The 17,194-nt window shown below is 34.0% G+C and overlaps 1 protein-coding gene across 50 annotated transcripts in view; it reads right to left on the reverse strand.

The window, feature by feature from the left end:
• Positions 1 to 17,194, reverse strand: part of SIPA1L1 (signal induced proliferation associated 1 like 1) — a 368,156-nt gene that overhangs the window by 203,475 nt on the left and 147,487 nt on the right. For all 50 annotated transcript variants that reach the window (XM_016423170.2, XM_056810730.1, XM_056810732.1 and 47 more), the window contains one exon: positions 14,703 to 14,767. The gene's annotated coding sequence lies outside the window, so the exon portion shown is untranslated. The remainder of the gene's footprint in view (positions 1 to 14,702; positions 14,768 to 17,194) is intronic.

The following is a 17,194-nucleotide window of genomic DNA, read 5'->3' on the forward strand; positions in this document are numbered from 1 at the left end:
TAAAAATTAGAAGTGGGCAAGAGAAAGATAATGACTCCATGAGACATCAAGAAACAATGAAACAAAAGTTAAATGAATTTTTAAAAAAGAAAAATGTGAAATATCTCATAAGAAAAACTGGTCTAGAAAACAGACCGAGAGGAGATAAAATATAAATGCTCAATAGAGATATCAATAAAAAGATAAAAAATGTAAAAAACTGTAGTACAGCTTTCCTGAACTATATCAATAAAAACATTTCCTATTAAATAACTTATATTAAAAATAATTCAATTCAGCAAATGATTAAGTTTCTACAATATTCAAGGCACTGTAAAAGGCCTGGAGTTCAAAGAAATCTCCTAAGCAATCATTCATTATCTATTAAAATTACCTGAAGTATATATTTGATATCTTCAAATATTTGGCAAAGTATTAAAATATTATAAAACTTAAATCTATGACTGCATTCAAATATCACAATAATGCAAAAAAAATTACTGAATATCTTCCAAGTAAACTAAAAAAAAAATCATAAAATAAGTCGGAGATTAAGTTTTTTCTGAGTAGTTATATTTATCTGCTACAATGGAGGGTTTTTTTGGGAGAGCAGGGCAGTAGAAAGTGAAATGGATGTGCAAAAAGAAAGAGAATTAATTTTGAAAAATATTAAGTCTACATTTCCTCCAGGAATGGAGTTTCCAATTACTTTTGCGCTATAAAGACATATACTAACTACTCAAAAACTGTGGGATATCACAAAATGGAGACTTTCTTTAAAACAGTTTTAACAACTCTTTACTTGGGACAGAGGACATAGGACAAAATGTTCATTTGTTCTATTTATACCATGATAGTTTTATGATAAGAAATCTTAGGATTGGCCAAGAGGATGAAATGTATCACCACTAACCAAAAATGGCACTATCAAATACAAAAACATTAAAGGCACCAAATGAAAATTTGCAGGCCTGTGGCATAAGTTATTTTTCAGCCCCTAAAACAGAACTGTTGTGGATTGTTTTTTTTTTTTAACATTTAGCAACAAAGCTGCTATGCCAAAATGGACAAAACTTTCAGATCCAAAAACCTATCTTCTGTCTATATGTCTAGCAAGGTCATCCCTACTATGAAAAATGCCTTAAATTGGGTTTCTTATGGTATGATCTATGTCACATAAGTAATTCAGAACACATGAGCTATTCCTTGAACCCCTTTTGTTGATATATGTGCCTTTCTGGTGGGCCCAAAGAGAGAAGATAGCTGCAAATAAAGGCTTCTGAATGGCTCCCAAATAACCTCTTCCACAGCTTTGCTAATTCTACCACATAGGTTGCTTGTCAGAGACAATTTCTCCTTTTTTCCCCTTCTCATATCTCCTATGAATACGGTTTGGGATGCAGATAGTTCTCTCAAGAGTTTTCCTGCAGCTATGAAGGCTGTTCATTTGTAACAGCAGCATAGGCATGTGCTCATCTAGGAAGGCATGAAATGAGAATCCAATGGGGAGAGAGAGGCAGGCAGAATTGTACTAAATTTTTCTGAGGATATAGTAAAAAAAAAAACACTGAGGTATGTATGTGTGACTAAAAGCCATATCCCTAAAAATTATAAATAAATGATCAAAAATATGAACAAAAGCTCTCAAAAGAAAAATTGGTAACAATAAACAAGCACATGAAAAAATGTTCCAAATCACTGTTAACAAGAGAAATGTAAATCTAAACACCCCTGAGGTTTTACTTCACACTCTTTATAGAGTGTGCTTTATAGCAAAGGTGACAAAATAAGTAACAGTCAACATTGGAAGAGTAATGGATAGGAATGCAGTTATATCATAGTGCAGTTATGAATCAGTATAACCATTTTGGAAAGCAATTTGGAATTATGCAAATAAAACAACTAAAATATTCTCACACTTTGACCCAAAGATTCCATTACTAGGCTTATACTCTAAGGAGGTCACTGATTAAAAAAAAAAAAGTACCACGAGTCAAAATATTTATGGCAGCACTTTTTGAGATAGCAAAGGATTGAAAACAAAGTAGATGCTGGCCAACTGGGAAACAGCTAAACAAAGTATGAAACATGAACATATTTTTTCTTATTCCTCTTTTAAAATTTTTTTGTAATAAGAAATGACTGGGGATGAGAAAGGAAAGATACAGGGGAAATTTTAAGTGATGGTATAACAAAAGATAAAAATAAGATTTTATTTTAAAATGAATACTGCATAAGTTCCCAAAGGGAATCCAACCCATCTCTCTTCTATTTATTTACAAGGCCAAATCATTATCCATGCATAAAGGTATGAGGTAGCAGTTCCAGATTTTAAACTATATTTCAAAGCAGTAACCATGAAAACAACTGGGTACTGGACAAGAAATACAGTGGTAGAACAGTGGAAAAGATTACTTACACAATAGAGTCATAAATGGCAACAGTAATTTAATGTTTGATAAAAGCAAAGGTCCAAGCTTCAGGGATAAGAACTCACCAATTAACAAAAATTGCTGGGGAAATTGAAATAACTTTGAAAGAAACAAGGCCTAAATAAACATCTCATACTATATACTACAATAGTCAAAATTGGACAAATTAGTTTGATAAAAAAAGGTGATGGTATAAGTAAATTAGGAGACATGGGGAAACATACCTGTCAGTTCTATGAATAAGGGAAAATTCATAACCAATGAGAGAAAGAGGGATGACTAAATGTTAAATGGATAACTTTGATTTACATGAAACTAAAACATTTGCACACAGAAAACTAATATAACCAAAATTAGTAGGAAAACAGGAAATGGCATCTATTCTCTAATATATAGGGAAAGTCAAATTTGCAAAAATAAGAGCCATTCCCCAAATGCTAAATGGTTAAAGGATATGAGCTGGCAGTTTTCATAAGAAAGCAAAGCTATCAAGAGTTACAAGAAAAATGCTCTGAATCATTATTAACTATGGGAATGCAGATTAAAACAACTCCAAGATACTACTTCACCTATCATATTGGCTAACATAATAGAAAAGGAAAATGGCATGCTAAATGAGATATGGGAAAAAAAAAAACACAATGCTGGTGGAGTTATGAACTAATCCAACCATTCTGGAGAATAATTTACAAACTGAAGTATACTTTTCTTTAACTTGATTTTTCTTGCTATGTGTGTATGTGGGACTATGGGGTAGGGGGTGTTCTTAAGTTCTGAAGTCTCTTAAGTACTGAAATTTCATAGGAAAATAATGACTTAATATCAGTCACTTGATTTTATTTGTATCTAGAGATACATGAAAAATGTAATGATTTTAAAAATCATTTTTCCTACTCTTTCCTTCAAGAATACCAAACTTTAAAAAAATTATTTTCTTGATTTCCCCAGTCAGAATAGGAAATAAATAGAAATAGCATTCCAAAGTTCATATTGTTTTAGGTGATTTTCTCTGACCAAATGTTGAAAAAGCCAGTACTTTTAAACAAGCAAGGGTCCAGAGAACAATACCTAATTATACATTTGAGAGATTGGTTGAACCACAGGGGTTAAGTGAATTTCCACTCTCCCATGATTTGTTCTACTTCAATTTGAGAGTAACAAAATAACCAAACTCACCAAGGCCCTGTCCTTGAAAGGAAAACAAATCTAAAGAGCTCATTCCATGAAAACAAAAATAGGGTTGTGTCCATTTGCAATTTTTAAAAAAAGTCAACTTTTAAAAGAAATCTCCAACACAAGAACAGAATTTTTTAAAAAATCAACAAAGAGAGAGACAAAGGACTAGACCTGGGGTTTCATTACTATAAAAAAAACTCAGAAATGAGAAAATACATTTTAATGCAGGTCAGCACCTTCTCTAAAATATATAACCTTAGATCCTTAGAGGGTTTGCTAGTGGAATTCAAGGTTATTTGAGTGATACAGAGTCAAGCAGGCATTTCATCCATCTCCCTCTCTCCCTTTCCTCCTCCTCTCTCCCTCCATTATGATATTTTGCCTTTTCTTTTTTAGCAATGTTTTTTAAGAGTTGAGGAAAAATAGTATTTAGGATACCATTTTAGTTACTGTATATTCTTTATAGTCTCTCTTAGGCCTGACAAGTAAAATAGCAGTCAATACTGCTAAGAGAGATTAAAAAAAGTTTATAAACTAGCCTGACAAAATGAATGGTATCCTCTAATAATTACAAAAGTCATTTGGTCTTTTCCCAAAGTATTGAGATGGTTACATAGGACAGACATGATTTTGAGATATTACTTGAGTTCCTTCCTGCTCAATCTAGCAATGGGAAAGCAGGATATACTTTGCAATGTACAATTTGGGAACTGCTTGAGCCATTGAAAAGTTGTGACTTGCATATTGCATTGAGTTACATAGGTGGAACATGGTGGTAAAATTTGAATAAAGGTCTTTCTAACTTGGCAGTCCACATTTCTCTATCCATTATGCCAAATTACTTCCCTCTATTTCCACCTCTCTCCTCAAGGGATTCTTAGTAGTGACTCAAATATAAAATCACAGTATGCAAGGCTTTACATAATCATAACATTTGGTTATCAATTATGAATATAAAAACATAAAAGCACTTAAGGCAGTTGCTTATATTTCAACAGGCTTTGAAGGAAGACCTCTCTATTCTCTTCTAGCTACTCCTTTTTTTCCAAAAGTCAATTGCAACATAAGAATTTTTTTTTTCCTTTGACCAGAAAATGAAATCAATTTTCCATGTGAATGTATCAAAGTTCATTTTGTAGAAGATAACTTCCCATACAATGTTATACAATTGTTTCTTCCAAATGCTATGTATGACACAAACTCTGAGATTTTCTTCCCTCCTCAATAAAAAAAGATACACAATTTTCATTAATTTAAATTGACTGGGCAATGGAATTGGGAGGTATGGCTTGCAGACCAGAGAAGAATACAAATCAGAATAAGGAGTTTTCATAATAAAATGTCAACCATCTATTGAATATTTGTTACACTAACTACTTCTTTAATCACTATGAAATAATATCAAAGCTTCAAGCATATAAATCAACCATGGACTAATTCAACATGCTCCAATAGTTCATTTGAGATATCAGAAATTTTAGAGAGCCAATCTAGTTAACATTATCTATGCATTCCATTTCTCTAATTTCACCAAACTATGTGGTACTGTCAGGGTTGGTAGGGATGGAGGGGCATCAGCGAGTCTTATTCTATTTTACTGATGGAACTCTCAGTATGGAAATCACCAATGCAAAAATAAAGCAAATCTGCAAAAATACAGATCAACACGTTATTTGCTAATGATAACCTTCTAGATCTGGCTTGGACACTAACATGATTTGTACACATTCACATTGCTAATATGTGTTAGTAGAAGGTATTGAATCCCTTTCTTCTTGGTGCCAGGGCTATCTATCAACATGATGTTTTTCTTACTCTAAGTTAATTTGTATTCTTTTATTAAGATAGAGCATCAGAAAACAACCCACACAGACTAAGTGCTATCTTACTCTGAAAATGCCTTTGAGTGACAACTTAATCATATTTCCTAAGCAAGAGTCTATACCAGGAATGTCAATTTGAATAGCATTGTTCTATCTTTTGCAAAGATTTAGTTGAAGATAAGTACCTAGTGCCTATTACATAAGGATACATAGACAGATGTGTTCAGAAGTCATTTGTAATTGCTGGCTAACAGACAGGTGTTCCCATCTTATTAGGTATTAAGAACAATAGCACCATTTCTGACATTGCTACTAAATATCAAAGAGATAAATTAAATGCTGAGTAGCAAGAACTATCATATCTCAAGTATTTGATTACTTTTTACTCCTGTTTTAACTAGTTCTGTCCCATTTTTCTATTAATGGACTTATTTTTTAGGTTTAACACCGATTTACATCAAAGCTTATGTAGAAAATATAAATCAAAACCCAGGAAGCCTAAATAACATTATCCCACATGACAGCCCTTTAAATATGCTAAGAACAATTCATAAGGGTTGCAACATTGTAAAGGCCTGAAAGGAGAAATCTGTTCAATGCAAAGATCAACCATGACTCTAAGAAGACCTCCAATTAAACATACTTCCCAACTCTTAATATAGAGGTGATGGTTGGGGGGTTTTTGGGGGGTCAGAATCAAGATGGCAGCTTAGAAGCAGCAGAAGTTCAGACATCTGAAAACCCTTCCTTACTGATCACAAAATGACTTCTCCTAGGAGACTGAAAATCAAACCTAACAAAAACACAGAGCCAAGGAACCCTCCTGCTAGACTCAATGCAAAAGGTGCGCCTCCGCAAAAGCCAGAATCGAGAACACTCCGGTTGAAGGGGGAGGGAGAAGGAAGGTCCCAGGACGACCCCCCCCCCACCTAGAGCGCTGAGCCTCCACCAGTAGCAGGAAACTCTGGGAGGTCAAAGGAAATGGTATGAAGAATGTACCTGGCGAGCAGGGCTGTGCCAGGCTCAGAGCGTCAAACACAGGTGGTGGGGAAGGAGCTAGAACTGGAGCTCAGAGCTGGCAGCCTGGACAGAGCTACCATTTGCTCTAACCCTCCAGGAGATATTGGCCTCAGGGCACATCCAGCCCAACACAGCTGAACTAAATCCCATCAAAAGTCTTCAGAGGTCAGGGAAGGCCAAACTCCAACAACCCTCCCTCACAGACTCCTGAACTTTAATCCAATCAAAAGCCACCAGAGGACAAGCAAGCTCTCCTCCCCCACAAACTGCTGGACATTAATTTAATCCAATCAAAAGCCTCCAGAGGAAAGGAAGCTCAAACTACAACACCCCTCCCCCACAGACTACAGGGAGAAACCTTCTATCAAAGCTCCAAGAGGGGAGACTGATAGAAACCCCTAAAAAAAATGATGAGTAAGAACACAGATAAATACAGGGAGCAAAGAAGGGGTAAATATGAGCACATAACAGAAAAAGAAGAAATTACAATAGACAGCTTCTGTACAGGCAAAGAGTGAACAAAATAGAGAAGGAGGAGGAGGGATCAGCGAAGGATAAATAAGAAATCCCAGCAAATTGGATACAGGCTTGGGAAGAACTCAAAATGCAATTCAAAACACAATTAAGAGAGGCTGAAGAAAATTGGGAAAAGAACTTAAAAAAGATGAGTCATCTGGAAACAGAAAATAGTCTTGAAAGCCAAAATCAACCAGCTTGAAAATGAGGCAAAGGAGATGAAAGATGAGGCAAAGAGGATGAAAGATGACCTCCAAAGAAAATCAGACCAGAAGGAGAAGGATGACCAAAAAGCTAGGGATGAAATCCAGTCTTTAAGAACCAGAATACAACAACTACAAACAAGTGACTTCATAAGACAGCAGGACAGTATAAAACAAAATAAAAAGAATGGAAAAATTGAGGAAAATATGAAACATCTCATTCATAAAACAGAAGATTTAGAAAATCAGTCAAGGAGAGACAATTTAAGAATCATTGGTCTACCAGAAGACCATCACAAAAGAAAAAGCCTGGATGTCATACTATAGAAATTATTTGAAAGAACCCACAGATCACCTCCTGTACTTAATCCCCAACTGACAACACCCAGGAATGTTATAGCCAAATTCAAGAACATAAGACGAAAGAAAAAATATTACAAGCTGCCAAGAAAAAGTGACTCAGATACCATGGAACAACAGTGAGGATAACACAGGATCTGGATGTGTCTACACTGAAGGACAAAAATTCATGGAATATGATATTCTGGAAAGCAAGGGAACTAGGTCTACAACCAAAAATCAAATACCCAGCAAAACAGACTATATTCTTACAGGGGAAAGTATGATCATTCAACAAAATAGAAGAATTCCAAGAATTTGTAAAGAAAAGATGAGACCTGAACAGAAAAAATGATGTCCAAGCACAGAACTCAAGAGAACCATCAAAAGGTAATTTAAAAAGAGGGGAAAAAAGAAAAAGAAAACAAACAAACAACAATAAAAAACACTAATTTTTTTTTCAAAGACTCAATAAGATAAAATGACATGTATCCCTATAAGAAAAGAAGTCATTGTTAACTCTTAAAAACTGTTGTTATCACTGGGGCAGCTAGAAGAATTACATTTAGAAGAAACAGTGACATACTGTATAGGATGAAATAACAAGACATAAATATGTATATATATATATATATATATATATATATATATACACACACAACTAGAGCTAAAAAAAGAGGTTAATACTAAAAGAAATAGGAAAAGAAACAAAAGGGGGTAAATTTATATGTCACAAAGAAGCTCGTGGCGGGAAGGGGGGAGAACACCAATACACTGGAAGGGTAAAGAGGTTGAAGACAGGAAATACTCAATTCTTACGTGCTTTAAAATGGACGCAAAGAGGGAAGAACAATTCAATCCATTGGGGCAGAGAATAGATTCACGCCCTATAGGGGAGTAAAAGGGTAACAAATGGACTGGTGGGGAGAGAAGCAGTATAAGGGAGGGATAGGGTGGGGGGGTACTTTAAAAAAGACTACAAAGAAAATAAGGGGGGGGGATAAGAAAGGAGGGAAGTAGAGGGACTGATTAAAAACAACCATTGGTATAGAAGGAAATAGTGAAAGAAGAAAAGGTAGGACTAGGAGTAAAAATCAAAATGCTGGGAAATACACAACTGGTGATCATAACTCTGAATGTGAATGGAATGAACTCACCCATAAAAAGCAAGCAAAGCGCAGAGTGCATTAGAATCCAAAACCCTACCATATGCCGTCTGCAAGAAACACACATGAGGATGGAGTCAAATCTATTGGGCATCAACTGATAAAAAGAAGGCAGGAGCTGCAATCATGATCTCACAAAGCCAAAGTAAAAATAGAACTTGATAGGAAAGGTAATTACATCCTGATAAAAGGCAGTATAGACAATGAGGAAATATCAGTACTCAATATGTAGGCACCAAATGGCATGGCATCCAAATTTCTAAAGGAGAAACTAGTAGAACTCAAGGGATGAAATAGATAGAAAAACTATACTAGTGGGAGATCTGAACCTTCCTCTATCCAAACTAGATAAATCAAACCAAAAAATAAACAAGAAAGTGGGAAGAGAAGTGAATGAAATGTTAGAAAAATTAGAGTTACAAGATATGTGGAGAAAAATAAATAGGGACAAAAAGGAATACACCTTCTTTTCAGCACCACATGGTACATTCACAAAGATTGACCATGTATTTGGGCATAAAATCATTCCAAACAAGTGCAAAAGAGCAGAAATAATAATTGCAACCTTCTCAGATCACAATGAAATGAAAATAATAATTAGTAAGGGTACCTGGAGAGGTAAATCAAAAATTAATTGGAAATTAAACAATACAATTCTCCAAAACCCATTAGTCAAAGAACAAATCATAGAAACAATTAATAATTTCATTGAAGAAAATGACAATGATGAGACAAACTTTCAAAACCTATGGGATGCAACCAAAGCAGTACTCGAGGAGAAATTTATATTCTTGAGTTCATATATTAACAAATTAGGGAGAGCAGAGATCAATTAATTGGGCATGCAAATTAAAAAACTACAAAGTGAACAAATTAAAAATCCTCATATGAAGACTAAATTAGAGATACTAAAAATCAAAGAAAAAATTAATAAAATTGAAAGCCAAAGAACTATTGATTTAATAAATAAGACTAGAAGCTGGTACTTTGAAAAAACAAACAAAATAGACAAAGTACTGGTCAGTATAATTTAAAAAAGGAAAAGAAGAAAACCAAATTGACAGTATCCAAGATGAAAAGGGAAACCTTACCTCTAATGAAGAGGAAATTAAAGCAATCATTAAAAACTATTATGCCCAATTAGATGGCAACAAATATGGAAATCTAGGTGATATGGATGATTATTAACAAAAATGTAAATTGCTGAGACTAACAGAGGAAGAAATAGATTACCTAAACAAGCCAATACCAGAAAAAGAAATTAAACAAGCCATCAAAGAATTCCCTAAGAAAAAATCCCCAAGGTCAGATTTATCCACAAATTAATTCTATCAAATATTCAAAAAACAACTAATCCCAATATTATACAAACGATTTGACAGAATAACCAAAGAAGGAGTTCTACCAAATTCCTTTTATGACACAAATTCGGTACTGATCCCAAAACCAGGCAGATCAAAAACAGAGAAAGAAAACCTTACCAATCTCCTTAATGAATATAGATGCAAAAATCTTAAATAGGATACTAGCAAAAAGACTCCAGCAAGTCATAACAAGGGTTATTCACTATGACCAGATAGGATTCATACCAGGAATGCAAGGATGGCTCAATATTAGGAAAACCATCCACATAATTGACCATATTAACAAGCAAACTGACAAAAATCACATGATTATTTCAATAGATGCAGAAAAACCCTTTGATAAAATACAACACCCATTCCTATTGAAAACACTATAAAGTACGAAAAGAAAAGAATAGAAGAATAGAAGATCCTTTCCTAAAAACAATACACAGTATATATATATATAAAACTATCAGCAAACATCATCTGCAATGGGGATAAACTAGAAGCCTTCCCAATAAGAGCAGGAGTGAAACAAGGATGCCCATTATCACCTCTATTATTTAACATTGTACTAGAAACACTAGTAGTAGCAATTAGAAAAGGAAAAGAAATTGAAGGTATTAAAATAGACAATGAGGAGACCAAGCTATCATTCTTTACAGATGATATGATGATCTACTTAAAGAATCCTAGAGAATCAACCAAACAGCTAGTGGAAATAATCAACAACTTTAGCAAAGTTGCAGGATACAAAATAAACTTGCACAAGTCATAAGCATTTCTATATATCTCCAACCCATTTCAGCATAAAGGATTAGAAAGAGATATTCCATTTAAAATCACCCTAGACAATATAAAATACTTAGGAATCTATCTGCCAAGACAAACACAGGAACTATATGAACACAACTACAAAACACTCTCCACACAATTAAAACTAGATCTAAACAATTGGAGAAACAATGTTTGCTCATGGGTAGGACGAGCTAACATAATAAAAATGACAATCCTGCCCAAATTAATTTACTTATTTAGTGCCATACCCATTGAACTAACAAAAAACTTTTTTACTGAATTAGAAAAAACCATAACAAAGTTCATTTGGAAGAACAAAAGATCAAGGATATTAAGGGAAATCATGAAAAAAAAACATACAAAGGAAGGAGGACTTGCAGTCCAAGATCTCAAACTATACTATAAAACAGTGGTCATCAAAACAATTTGGTACTGGCTAAGAAACAGAAAGGAGGATCAGTAGAATAGACTAGGCGTAAATGACCTCAGCAAGACAGTCTATGATAAGCCCAAAGATCCCAGTTTTGGGGACCAAAATCCACTATTTGATTAAAAACTGCTGGGAAAATTGGAAGACAGAATGGGAGAGATTAGGTTTGGATGAACATCTCACACCCTACACCAAGATAAACTCAGAATGGGTGAATGACCTGAATATAAAGAAGGAAACTATAAGCAGATTAGGTGAACACAGAATATCTGTTGGATCTTTGGGAAAGGAAAGACCACACAAGAGCTAGAAAAAAAAAATCACAAAATGTAAAATCAATAATTTTGATTACATCAAATTTAAAAGGTTTTGTACAAACAAAACTAGTGCATCCAAAATTAGAAGGGAAGCAACAAGTTGGGAAACAATCTTCATTACAAAAACCTCTGACAATGGTCTAATTACTCAAATATATAAAAAACCAAACCAATTGTACAAAAAATCAAGCCATTCTCCAATTGATAAATGGGCACTGCCCATGAATAGGCAATTTTCAGGTAAAGAAATCAAAATATGAATAAGTGCTCTAAATCTCTAATAATCAGAGAAATGCAAATCAAAACAACTATGAGGTATCACCTCACACCTAGCAGATTGGCTAACATGACAGCTATGCAAAGTAATGAATGGTGGAGGGGTTGTGGCAAAGTTGGGACATTAATTCATTGCTGATGGAGTTGTGAATTGATCCAACCATTCTGGAGGGCAATTTAGAACTATGCCCAAACTGTGATAAAAGATTGTCTACCCTTTGATCCAGCCAAAGCACTGCTGGGTTTGTACCCCAAAAGGATAATAAGGAAAAAGACTTGTACAAGAATATTCCTAGCTGCACTCTTTGTGGTGGCAAAAAATTGGAAAATGAGGGGATTCCCTTCAATTGGGGAATGGCTGAACAAATTGTGGTATGTTGGTGATGGAATACTATTGTGCTCAAAGGAATAATAAAAAGGAATAATAAAGTGGAGGAATTCCATGTGAACTGGAATGACTTCCAGGAATTGTTGCAGAGTGAGAGGAGCAGAACCAGGAGAACATTGTACATAAGAGACTGATACACTGTAGTACAATCAAATTTAATGAACTTCTCCATTAGTGGCAATGCAGTGATCCTGAACACCTAGGAAGAATCTAGAAGAAAAACCACTATCCACATTCAGAGGAAACACTGGGAGTAAAAACTCTGAAGAAAAACAACTGCTTGAATACATGGATCAAAGGGATATGGTTGGGGATGTACACAGACTCCAAATGAATATCCTAGTGCAAACATCAACAACTTGGAAATAAGTTCTGATCAAGGACACTAACTATATTGCTGAGTAATTTTACAAATATTATCACATTTGATCCTCACAACAATTTCTGTGAGGTAGGTGGTGTTTAATATTATTCTCAATTTACAACTGAATGCAGAAGGGAGGCTATACAAAATGAAGATCAAGGGCATTAGAAATGTAAAGTTATCTTGTGATTTATGGTTTTCCCCTCATATTCTCCCTGGAAAGAAATACAGTGGGAAGAACCATGTCTGCCAGATAAACTCTAACCCCTACTTTTAATCTCACTAACTTTGTGATAAGCCAGAAATTTTAGAAGCCTTTTTTCACCATAAAAGAGCATATGGCAGAGAAGAAGTAGGAAATTCCAGAATTAAGAGAAGTCACAGTGAATAATAGGAGAGATTAAAAAATCAAAAAGGGGGTCAAAATAAATTTTTTTACTAAATTGGTGATCAAATGGAATGAAAGTAGAAATAATTCCTCAAACTGATGTTTGATAAGTAAATATCTGTATACCAATATCTCTACCTCGACATCTATCTATATCTATTACATATTGCATGTATGTATGTATGTGTGTTATTTATATAAAGCAAGCAGGTGTCACACTGGATAGAGGGGAACACCTGAGTTTAAATGAAGCTTAGAATAATTCCTGTGCTAAATTGGAACAAGTCATTTAACCTGCATTTGCCTCAGTTTCCTTCACTGTAAGTCAGGAATTTAAATACAGCTCACAGTATTACTGTGAAGATCAAATGAGATATTTGTAAAGTGCTTAATACAATGCCTGACACATAGCAGACAATATATAAATGCTTCTCTTCTCCTTCTCCTCCTCCTTCCCTCCCTCCCTCTCACTCTCTCCCTACACACACACACACACACACACACACACACACACACACACACACACACACACACACACACACACACGTTCAAAGCATTCATGTTGATAGGAATCTCATTAGCAGTATTTGCTACCAAACTGAAGGTCCCCAAGTATGACAATCAAACATCCACACAGCAAATGGAGAGTGAACTCTGGAGAGTCCCTGGCAAGAGCAAGAATACCTACTTTCCAAGTCTAGAAAATCTCCTTTCACAATAGTTTCATTGCATATAATTGTTACTAGTTAATACTTCAAAGGACAGTATTTCTAATAATTGGCAGTGTCATTACCATATAATGGCCCTTTTTCTTAGCTTATAGGCTGATATACACAATGACATGAATAAGAAACTTAATTCTAGTCTATGAAAGGAAAGGATTACTTAGCAATGAGAGATGGGAAAGACCCAAAAAGGAAGCTTTTAAATGCATTACTTCAAACTCAGTGATCTTTTTTTAAAAAAAATCTGACTTTTTATTTCAGATCTCCAGGATTCTTAACTATGTATTACTTTTGACACAGGCACTTTAAGAACAAACCCAGAGTCTCCTTCAATGATCTATATAAATTCTACCACATAATACAAAACTCTTTTATGTCTCTGAACAAGAGAGGTGACATAATAATTTCTTAGTTTCAAATCAGTTCTACTAAGCCAAATTCCTCTCTTTCCACAATGCAACTACTATAAAGACTACATTGCAAAGGGTCACTTATTTAAATGGGTCAACTGAAAGGCAAAACCTTTTTTAAAGAGGAAAAAATCATATAAGACTATTATATTTTATTCTCACACATTCAAATATAATAATATAAATATAAAACCACTAGTTGCTAACTGTTAACACTGAAGGGGATACCATCCAATACCTGCTGTGACAACTTGATTTAATAGTACTTTGCCTAGCTTTGACAATTACTCCCACATTCCTCAAAAAAAAAACTAATGATTTGCTAAAAATAAAACAAGAGATTAGTATTTACCAGGAGCAGCCTGAACTATCCACCATTTAATAGACAGTGAAATTAATCACCCCTATGGTATATCACTCATGAAACAGTTGGAATCAAAAGCAGATAACCAATCCTTTTCCATTATATAAAAATAAATAAATAAAAAGTTTCGCAGTTCTCTTTTTTTAGAACCCCTAACAAGAAATCTTTAAACATTAAATTAAATGAGAATGTTTTTCATTGTAGATTAATTTATGAGAATTAGATTAAAATTCAGTACTTACAACATTCTCATGGCATGATGGTCACAGAAATCGAGATAACAATCTTCTTCTAACAATTAGATAATCTGTGAGAAAAGTTCAAAACATAGTATGTAAGAATCATCATTACAATAATTAACAATCCTCACTTAAATATGCATTTTGATTGCTTTGCTTCCAAGACTTTTAAACCCTCCTTTTCTCAAACTCTGGAGGACTTAAATTTGGAAAGAGAAGAAATGTTCATATAGTAAAGCATGAGCATTATCAAGATATGGTTTTTAAAACTGCTTTTAATTCTGTTTTCAAAATTAGAATGTGAAATTAATTGATATTATTACTAAAGTTTAAGCTGAGGGAGAATATGCCTGAGATTCTCTAAGAAGACTATTCAGCTTCTTACACTACTCATACACTCAACATAATACAATTTAAAAAACCAAATAAGTTAGCTCCAATGTCCAATTTCTTAAATCGGAGAGCTGAGAAATCATGAAGGCAAAAGACAAATTTATTTCAAGGATTTGCCACTCTCTAAATTGTGAGAAGAGTTCTCAAAATTTCGTACAGTACAGGATGTTAAACCAATAAATACACACTAGTGTTGTAAACTTTGGCATACTTTAAGGAATTATTTCCTCTTCCACAAAAGTGAAAAATCAAAAAATTATGCTATCATAGCATGATGATCATTAAGAACTCAAGATAAGAATTGCCTTCTTACAAGTACATAATCTGTGGGAAAAGTCCAAAACATGGACATGAGAGCTAGACAAAGAACACCTCAATACAGCAAATCTTGCAAAGAAAGCAAGAATGAGAAATACTGATGTTATTATTTCCAGTAATTCGAGTAACAACAATATGGAAAATCATTGCAAAGTAGAAATGTTGGATCCTTTCCCAGATATTAATGGAGAGCAGAGAAGGCAAGAATGCTTCAAGATCTGATTGTTGTTTAAATAAAAAATCCAGGATATAAAGGGAAGTACATTAAAAAAAAAGAAACAAACAACAAAAAAGCCTAATATTTGGATACCAAATGAAAATTAATACCATTATCATATTTAAATAATAGTAAAAGGGAGCTAATTTCTTAGTTTCTTAAGTGAGCCTAGAAATCACACTTAAAAATCTTTGAGCTAAAAAAAACCAGACAATTCATTTGGAATCAGTTATAATGCCATTTAATAGGGCGTAAGAGGAAATGCACAGGAGCCACTGTAAAAAAAATCAAAGAAAGCAAAAGACTGAGAAAAGAATCAATCCCTAATATACCCTCTGTTTTATTTTTCTTAGTCAACCAGTATATATGCTATGTAATGTCAACAGTGCATAGAATGTTTAAAAATCTTAAACAAAGAATTTGTGCAGTGAGAAGTATCTCAAAATAGCAACTGTCATTATGGAAGGGGAAAAAAGTGAAAATTCAAAGTTTAGATATGTTTAAGAAAGAACATGTGCAGAGAACCATAGGAAAGTGAAAAGGAAAGCTGTTGACACATTACCATCATAATCTATGCAAATAAACTTAGGGGCTGTTTTTTTTTTATATAAAGTAAACTTCAATATTCATACAACTAATACAAAACTTGTTATTCTCACTCTCTCTCCCTTCACTCTGTCTAAAGTATATTTCTCCTTTTTCCTGTGTGGATTATGTGATGTCATCTGAAAGCCAAATACCAGTGAGTAAGTTGAGATAAACGAACCACTGGAAGTTAAGAATCAACTAGACAGGAAACAATGCACAGGCACTGGCACCTGGGTGGCCAAGGCAAATTAAGAAACTATGATTGGTTCCTGAAATGTGATGTGTGAATTAGTGGGTGGTGAAAAGAGCTTATAAACTGAGACTGGGAGGAAGTCAGGGTCTTGAGCATGGAGAATAGATACTCAGAAGAGTTTAGCTAGAGGCCAATAATGGCATCTGCAGATTAGAAAGGTTAAGTATCTCTCTACCTCTCCTACTTTTCCCTCACTACTACCACTACTACTACTACTTTTTATTTAAGAAAGTTATTAAGCTTACAATCAGCCTCATAATTTTAAATATTACAACCTCTATCAACATAGTAAAACTCTACTATTAAAAGTCTTGCTATTCCATAGATTCAATTATATGGTCATCCAAATTATATACCTTATAAAATGTGTGTGTGCATGTATGTGTGTGTGAAGTACTTTTTTAAATAGAACTTATAAACCTGTAATGTAGTTACCAATTTCACCTCCAGACACAAAATCTACAAATTATTTACAAAGACTATGATTAATACTTAGAAAGTGCTGGATCCAGTGATAAACATGGCTGATACAATAATGCTTAATATCCTATTACAGTTTAAGATAGGACTAAAGGAAACAGGCTAAGTGCACATGAAGTATGTGAGTTATGAGCAGTGGATAAAGGGGGAAAAAATGAAAGCAGCAGGTGGCAGAATGGAGAAATTAGATTTTTTTTAATTCCCACATTTTTTTTATTAGCTTCCATATCTGAACAGAAAAGAAAC

Source organism: Monodelphis domestica, chromosome 1, assembly GCF_027887165.1.
Source record: "Monodelphis domestica isolate mMonDom1 chromosome 1, mMonDom1.pri, whole genome shotgun sequence".
Classification (NCBI taxonomy): Eukaryota; Metazoa; Chordata; class Mammalia; order Didelphimorphia; family Didelphidae; genus Monodelphis; species Monodelphis domestica.